Below are 7,094 nucleotides of genomic sequence, written 5' to 3'. Positions count from 1 at the left end.
TCCTGCCCAAACCTTTCCACCGAGCTCGGCAGAGGCCCCGGGCTTGGCCGGCTCTGGGGGACGTGTGGGAGGCCGGCCGGGGCCGCCAGCAGCATCTGCGGTTTCGGCTTCCTCGCTTGGGTTGACCTGGAGAATTGGGGGCCCCAGCCCGGACCCCAAAAAGCCCCGGGGTGGCTGCCAGCAGTGCTGGTGCCGCGTCCCAGCCCACACCGGGGTTGGTGTCCCCTGGGGGATGCCGGAGAGGTGACTCCATGGGCTCCCTCCCAGCCCGCGAGGATGTGAGTCAGGCGTGGGGCCGGCCGGGCCGCATCCTGCCCACGGCCTCCAGAACAATCCCCATTGTGGCGGGACGGGGATGGGGACGGCGGCTTCGTGCCCGAACCCAGCGCGGGCAGCAACGCGGCCCCGGCCCCTGAAGCCTTGTCCCCACTGGCAGCGCCCCAGGCTGGGGCGGGGAAGGGCGAGGAGGAAGCCTTCAGCCAGGGCCACAGGGGGAGAGCTCCTTATCTGGGGAAAAGAGCAGCTCTGGGGAGCCATTAGGGATCTTTCTGTCATTTTCTTCAGGTTTGGGCTCATTTGTTTTTGTTTTTGTTTTTTTGGTTGCCAAATATCCTCCTTTTTACTCTGGTTTGGATCCCCTCCATGCTGCTTCCCCCTCACGGCTCAGTGCTGAACGGGGAGGCAGGCACAGAAAGCCAAAAACGGAGGAGGAACAGGGCTGAGAGAGACGAGAGAGCCCTGGCTCTCCTGGTAAGGGCACAGCTCCCCGTACCCTGTGGTACCGAGCCCATTTCCACCAGACGTGTCCCCACCTTGCCCTGCGCCTCGTCATGGGGAGCACCCCGCAAACGAGGGTGCCCCTTGTGGAGCCCCGGCGCTTGTCCCCTGGCCCCGAGGGGGACACGAGCACCCAGTCCCACAGCATCGCACCGGTGGCAGGCAGGGACACGATGGCCTCGCTGGGCTGGGCTAAGGACTTGGAGGGCTGTCGGGAGGGGAAGCCCGAAGCTTTTTGGGGTTTTGTTGATGGATGGCTCGGTCCGAGGGGGAGAGCAGGGGAGGAGGAGGAGGGGGCGAGCGGGGGCCCATCAATAAACAGCTCGAGTTGTGAATGGAAGGAGACGGATTAGGAGCCGGGTGAAAACATGTCACACGGCAGAAAGAAAAATGAGCAGCTGGGCCAGACCAAATTGGTGTCTGATGAAGGACATGGGGCCTGGTGGAAAAAGGATCTCGGGGCCCGGCGGTGCGGGTGGGGGCAGGCTGATGGGGAACAGCTGGGGCCGGACACGCACATCTGGCGGCGCGGGGCGAGCGGCGCCGATAACCATCGATAACCATCGCACCCCGGCCACCGCAGTCTGGTGTTTGGGCTGCTCGTCCCCTGCACCGGCACATCACGGGGTGGATGCTTCATTTCCAGCGTGATCCCAGAGAGGGGGTGGCAGGCCTGGGCAGCCAAAGGCTGGGGTCCTGGTCCTTCGGCATTTTAGGGACTTACCCGGCAGGGCTGGGGCTCCACTGAGCCAAAGGGTCCCCAGGTGGAGGAGCCGCTGCCTTTTCCACCATTTGCATACACGTAAATAAGCAATCAGCATAATGAGGGAGAATGCAAACCAGGCTTCCACTTTGCCACCAGGTCCTATTTTTAACCCTGCAGAAGGATTTCAGCGCGACCCCGCGGTCCCTGCTCCGGCACCTGCACCACCCCCCCGGGGTGGGGACCTCAGACCCCAGATATCCACCAGCTCCACTGCCATTAAACTGGAAAACCTCCCAGAATTGCAGAAAGACACCACGGCATCACACGCCGGTCCATGGGAGCCTTTTTGGGCTGACAGCCCCCCCGGGGTCCCTCTTGGAGCCGGGGCGCGTGCCCCAGGATCCCCCCTCCCCGGGAACGCAGCCCCATGCTTAAACATGAGGAGTATATTTAGCTGCCGTCAATTTAAGTTTGCACATCAACCTTATAAATATGAAAGCCCATCTCGGAGAGATGTTTAAGATACCTCATCAGCCCTTGGAAAACATGCAGGAATATTAATTAGCCAGATTTGGGTATTATCTCGTAATGAATAAATGAAGAGACTCGCTGCATAAGATGAGGCACCGTCGGCTCGTCGTCGGCTTTTTTTAAGGAAAGTGAATTTCTGAGGTCGCTCTTTCCCCTCACACCACAGAGGGGTTGTGGTGGGGCCGGGGCCAAGCAGAGGGGGCTCTGTGGGGGGGTCCCTGTGTGGTGGCCCCTGTGGTGCTCCTGGCTGCTCCTCAAGCCATGTGAGGGCCCCGTGCTGCTTTTGGTGCTGGCCTTGGAGCCCCATTTTGGGGCAGGTCCCAATGGATGATGTTTTACACCCCCAAATTTGGCCCCCGCTGCCCATGTCACATCTGGTGATGGAGGGACAGGGACAGGCTCGGAGCCCAGCCCCAGTTGCAGTCACCCCACGGCCTCCCGGTGCCCAGGACGGAGCCGTACAGCGCGGCCTTCTGTCCCTGAAAACTTATTTCTGGCTCCCCCCGTCCTCCCCTCTCCTCTCCCCCTCGGCTGCTTCGTCCCCTCCATCCAGGCCAGGACATGAACTTCCCGGTTGCTGTAGAAACGGGGATGAAGGACACACTTCAAACGGAAAAGCCAAACAAAAAATGGCTTTGTGCGCTCCTGGCCCGCTCCTCCGTGCCGGGACGAGGCCGCTTCGGGGCCCTTCTCCAGGGGGTTGGCTGGGGGGGCTGGGGGGTGGCTCCTGCCGGCCCCCAAACCCCACAGTGAGCAGCGAGCCGAGGCAGGGAACCCCCAGGGAAGGGGACGGGAAGGTCCCCATCACCCAAGGGCTGCTCAGGGCATCGCAGGGGATGCGCAGCCTCCAGCTGGGGCACCCACGTCCCCCCCAGGAGTGTCCCCACAGGGAAATCACCTTATTTTGCGAGATTTTGGGGGATGTCCCAGAGGTTGCAGGGGACGGGGACGCCAGCATGGAGGGTCGGTGGGCATGGGGAAGGGACAGGGAGGGAGGCACCGGCCGCCCCGGGGAGCGTCCCCGGAGCCGTCCCTCGGGCCCGCAGCCGTCGCGTGGCGGCTGCCGGGCGGCGCGTGGGTGCGGGGCGCTGCCGGCTGCCGGAGCTGCCATTGTTTGCCTTCAATCAAGATGTTTCAGGCGGAATCAAAAGCACCAACTGGGGAAATCATCATCACAAAAAATCTTGCGCCTGCAAAATAGGTCAAGTAAGACTCCAAAGAGAGAGAGCGTCTGATCTGCATTGCAAGGAAGAATAGCAACAGCTGTGATCTCCAGTATATATGGATGGGCTGGGGGGGGGATAAATATATATATCCATGCATATGTATAACCGCTTACAGCTGTTGGGCCGTATGTTCATTAGGGCCAACTGTTTTGGAGGCAGAGGGATCAGCGCTAATCGGGAAAGGGAGTTTATCATCACATTCAGAGGCAAAAGTGTCAGGAGCAACTGCGGCCCCCCTTCCCCCCCCGCCCGCACCAGCTGTGCCGCGCTCAATGCGCCTGATTCAGCAGCTCTGCGGGCCCGAGGACGGGGCGATCCGTGCACGAGCGACCCAGCCTGCCCTCCCCGGGGACCGAAACAGCCCCTGCCCCTCGCAGGGTGCCCCTCGGGGACACAAACACCTCCGTCCCCTGGTGCCTCAGTTTCCCCAGGCCAAGAGCTGGCTGTCCCGGCCCCCATGGCCTGGGCCCCCTTGGACATCCTGGCCCAGCGCTGGCCTCACAGGTGCCGGCTATAAAAACGGGCTCGAAACACGCGTAAATCCTCGTGTCTGGCACAGGGGGGAAGTAGCCGGGCTGGGACAGCTGGCTCGGCCACCCCAAGCTGCCCGGCCCCACAGCGCAGCGGCCGAAGCAGGGGTCGGGGCCCAGCTGTCACACATGGGGGTCCCCCAGCTGCAGGCCCCACATTCGTCCCCCTCAGCACCCCGAGGAGGCAGGGGCTCGGCTCCGACGGTAGCACGAAATAAAGGTTGTGAGCCAAGCAGCAAGGACAACTTGTATTTAAAAATACCTCTCATCCGGATGATTTATCTGCAGGGCGTTCCTGCCAGCTCCTAACGTAGATCAGGCTCGGGGCCTAACCTACCTGACAGCTTCCCTTCCTGTTAGGATTATTTATTCGGGGCTGCACGTCGCTGTCCCGTGGTGCGGTCACGGCACGGCACGGACGAGCTCTCCTTCCAGCCCGTCCTCCTCGGACGGGGATTGTCTTTTATTTTATTATGTCCCCCATTCAGAAGGATAGGGATACTCCTCTCGTTCAACCAGCTAAATGGGAACGGCGTGGGGAGGCACACATGCACACACTTGTGCCAGTCCCACCAAGCCGTCCCCCAGCCCAGCTGCAGATTTACGGGAGTTTTGCTTCCAGTCACCACTGGAAAGGGAAATAAGTGAGCAGATTGCAATAAAAAATACAACAAGCCCCAGTTCAGCCAACTGAGCCCGGAGCTGCAATTTAGCCAGGAGCCAATCGCGAGACTCCAGTACGAGCTTGTTTCCACTTAGACAGAATAAAATAAAATTTTAAAAAATCCCCTTAATTGAGGGTGGGTGCCCCGGGGTCCTGGCGGAGGGGACAGGAGGACGATGAAACCTCCAGCCCTGCATCCCAGAGGCCGTCTGGCCTCCACTAGCGGCGCTCCTCCGGGGTGCACGAGGCCGTAAACAACCGGCAACCCCGACCAAAGAGGAACAAAAATCTCACTGTTTGTCACTCCTTCAGGCGGTGGGTTGTTATTATTATTCCCCCCTTCCCTCCCCGCATCCAATCCACTCGGCTCCGCGTCCTTTCGGGAGCACTAAATTCATCACGTAAATGTAAAGCGGGGCTTGTGCGGGGAAGGGAGCTCCGGCTCGCTCCAGCAGACGCATGCAAGGTCACACACAGCCTCGCCATAAATTACGGCGTGTCCCACTGTAAACAGCAACAGGAGAGGGGAAACGCGGAGGCTTCGGGGGCAGGGGGCCGCGGGGGCCGATATATAACGTCGTGACAAGTCAAACAACTCTCAGGGTGTTCACTTGCCAGAGAAATATTTTTCACATCCAATCCGTTAGGCAAACAAGATGAAAAAGTATTTCCTACTTTGCTGGAAAAAAATAGCGGGAATCGGTATAAAGCATGCCTTAAAAAAAAAAAAAAAAAAAAAAAAAAAGAAAAGAAATTAAGTGTGACCATCTATAATGTTTTTTTCCAATCGCTCCGACAGCCTTCCAGGCATCCTGGCTGTGCAGGGAAGGAGCCGATGTTTTAAAGAGCTCCAACAGCCTCTCGCTTTTTGGGCTGTTCTGGCGTTGCAGGGACAGTAATGAGTCAAATTAGTTGGAAAGAAACAAAACCAGAACTCGCTTCCCCCTCAGAACTGCCTTCAACCTCAGCTACGTTGCAGCAAACAAAATTATTCTCCGCTTTTCTTTTCCCCCTTTCATTTTCCTGCCAGATCAGCAGGGAATGGCTTTCATGACACACGTTTGTTTTTTTTTTTAACCTACAAAATGGTTTTTGAGACAAAAAGCTCGTCTCGAAGCTCCTCTTCCTCGCTTTCGTGGTAGTTTGGGACGAGTGAAAATCCAGGGGAAAAGGGCCCTGTTCCAAAACTTTCGGCTTGTCCGAGAGCTGGAAAGCGCCGCTGTGCTTCGGGAGGAGGAGGCAGAGGGAGAAGCGGAGGCGGCCGCACCGCTGGGACGAGGGGAAAGGAGCACCCCGAGACACAGCTCGTCTTTCTACTAAATTTTAATACATTTATTTTTTGACAAAGACATCTAAATCATACACCGAGTACCGACATGACCAGATATTGCAAACACCCCTTTTTGGTGAAAGTCAAAAAAGGGAACATAAAAGACAGAGCTTGTGTGGGCCCGGCCGGGGCAGGGGATGCGATGGGAAGAGACAGCGGCGACCTTTTGCTTTTGTGGCAGAGCCCGTTGGTGCCCCGTGGGGCAGGGAGCGAGGCTGCCTGGGCTGGGCTCATCCCAGCACACGTAGTAATAAAACAAGTCTCTGATTTGTTGTGTTTTCTCTGAGCTGTTCTGTTTTTGACAGGGAAATAGCCTTGAAGCGGTATTGGGGTCCGGGGAGAAGCGCAGGAGGCTTTGGTCAACCTTCTCCAAGGGCAAGGAGAAATCCTCCAGCAAACCTGACCTGGGGGAACCGGGCTTCGGGCACGAGTCCCCGCCCCATACGGGCTGCCGGAACAGGGACGTGAACCCCCATTTCCTGACGTGCCCTTGGGAAATTTTCCTTCTCCATCATCTTTCCCCTCCAGAGAACACAAGCGAGCAGGAGAGGCGTCTTTAATCCATCACAAAGGTAAAACCAGATTTAATGATGTGAAAGTGAAGCGAGACAACCTCCCCTTGGGAAGGGAATTAACCCCTGCGACAAACTCCTCAAGGCCCGGCCTGGATTCGGCTGTCACTCGGAGCCTTTAAATCAAGGCCGGGCGTCTTCCTAGCAGAGGTGCTCTAATTCAGCCGCAAGTCACCGAGCTCGCCGCGAGACTCGCTGGGTGGAATTTAATGGGCTGTGTTATGCGGGAGGTCAGGAGAGAGGAACATAATGGTCCCTTCTGGCTTTAAAAATCTATGAATCGATGCGACGCGTGGCGGGGCTCCCCCCATACCAATGAGATGCTTTGCTTCCCTCGAATCTTCCTTAAAAGAGGGCAAAGCAGACAGAGTTGGAAGGACAAAGCCTCCTCGGGCAATTAGCATAAACCCACCGGGACCCGGAGGGCTGGCAGAGGGGCAGGGGTTGCTCTCCATGGCCGCAGACATTTCGGCTGGCTGCAGCGAGCCCGGTGCTGCGGGGCGGGAGCCCCGCGTGGGGCACAGCGGGCAGCGTCCAGACAAGGAGCAGGGGGAGGGAACCTCAAATCCTTTTAAATTTTCAGCAGCTCGATGCGCACAGCGAGGTTACAATACAAAGAGCATTGATGGCCATTGCTGCGGGGTGATTTACTGAAGCCGGGGGCATTTTCACCCTCGCGGGCAGACCACATTTGTCTGCCTGGGCTGCAGGTAAAGCTCCGGCTGGCACAGAGGCGAGGAACCGCTGCGTGCAGCCAC

Source organism: Oxyura jamaicensis (genome assembly GCF_011077185.1).
Source record: "Oxyura jamaicensis isolate SHBP4307 breed ruddy duck chromosome 6 unlocalized genomic scaffold, BPBGC_Ojam_1.0 oxy6_random_OJ106650, whole genome shotgun sequence".
In the NCBI taxonomy this organism is placed as follows: domain Eukaryota; kingdom Metazoa; phylum Chordata; class Aves; order Anseriformes; family Anatidae; genus Oxyura; species Oxyura jamaicensis.
This window is presented reverse-complemented; position numbering follows the sequence as displayed.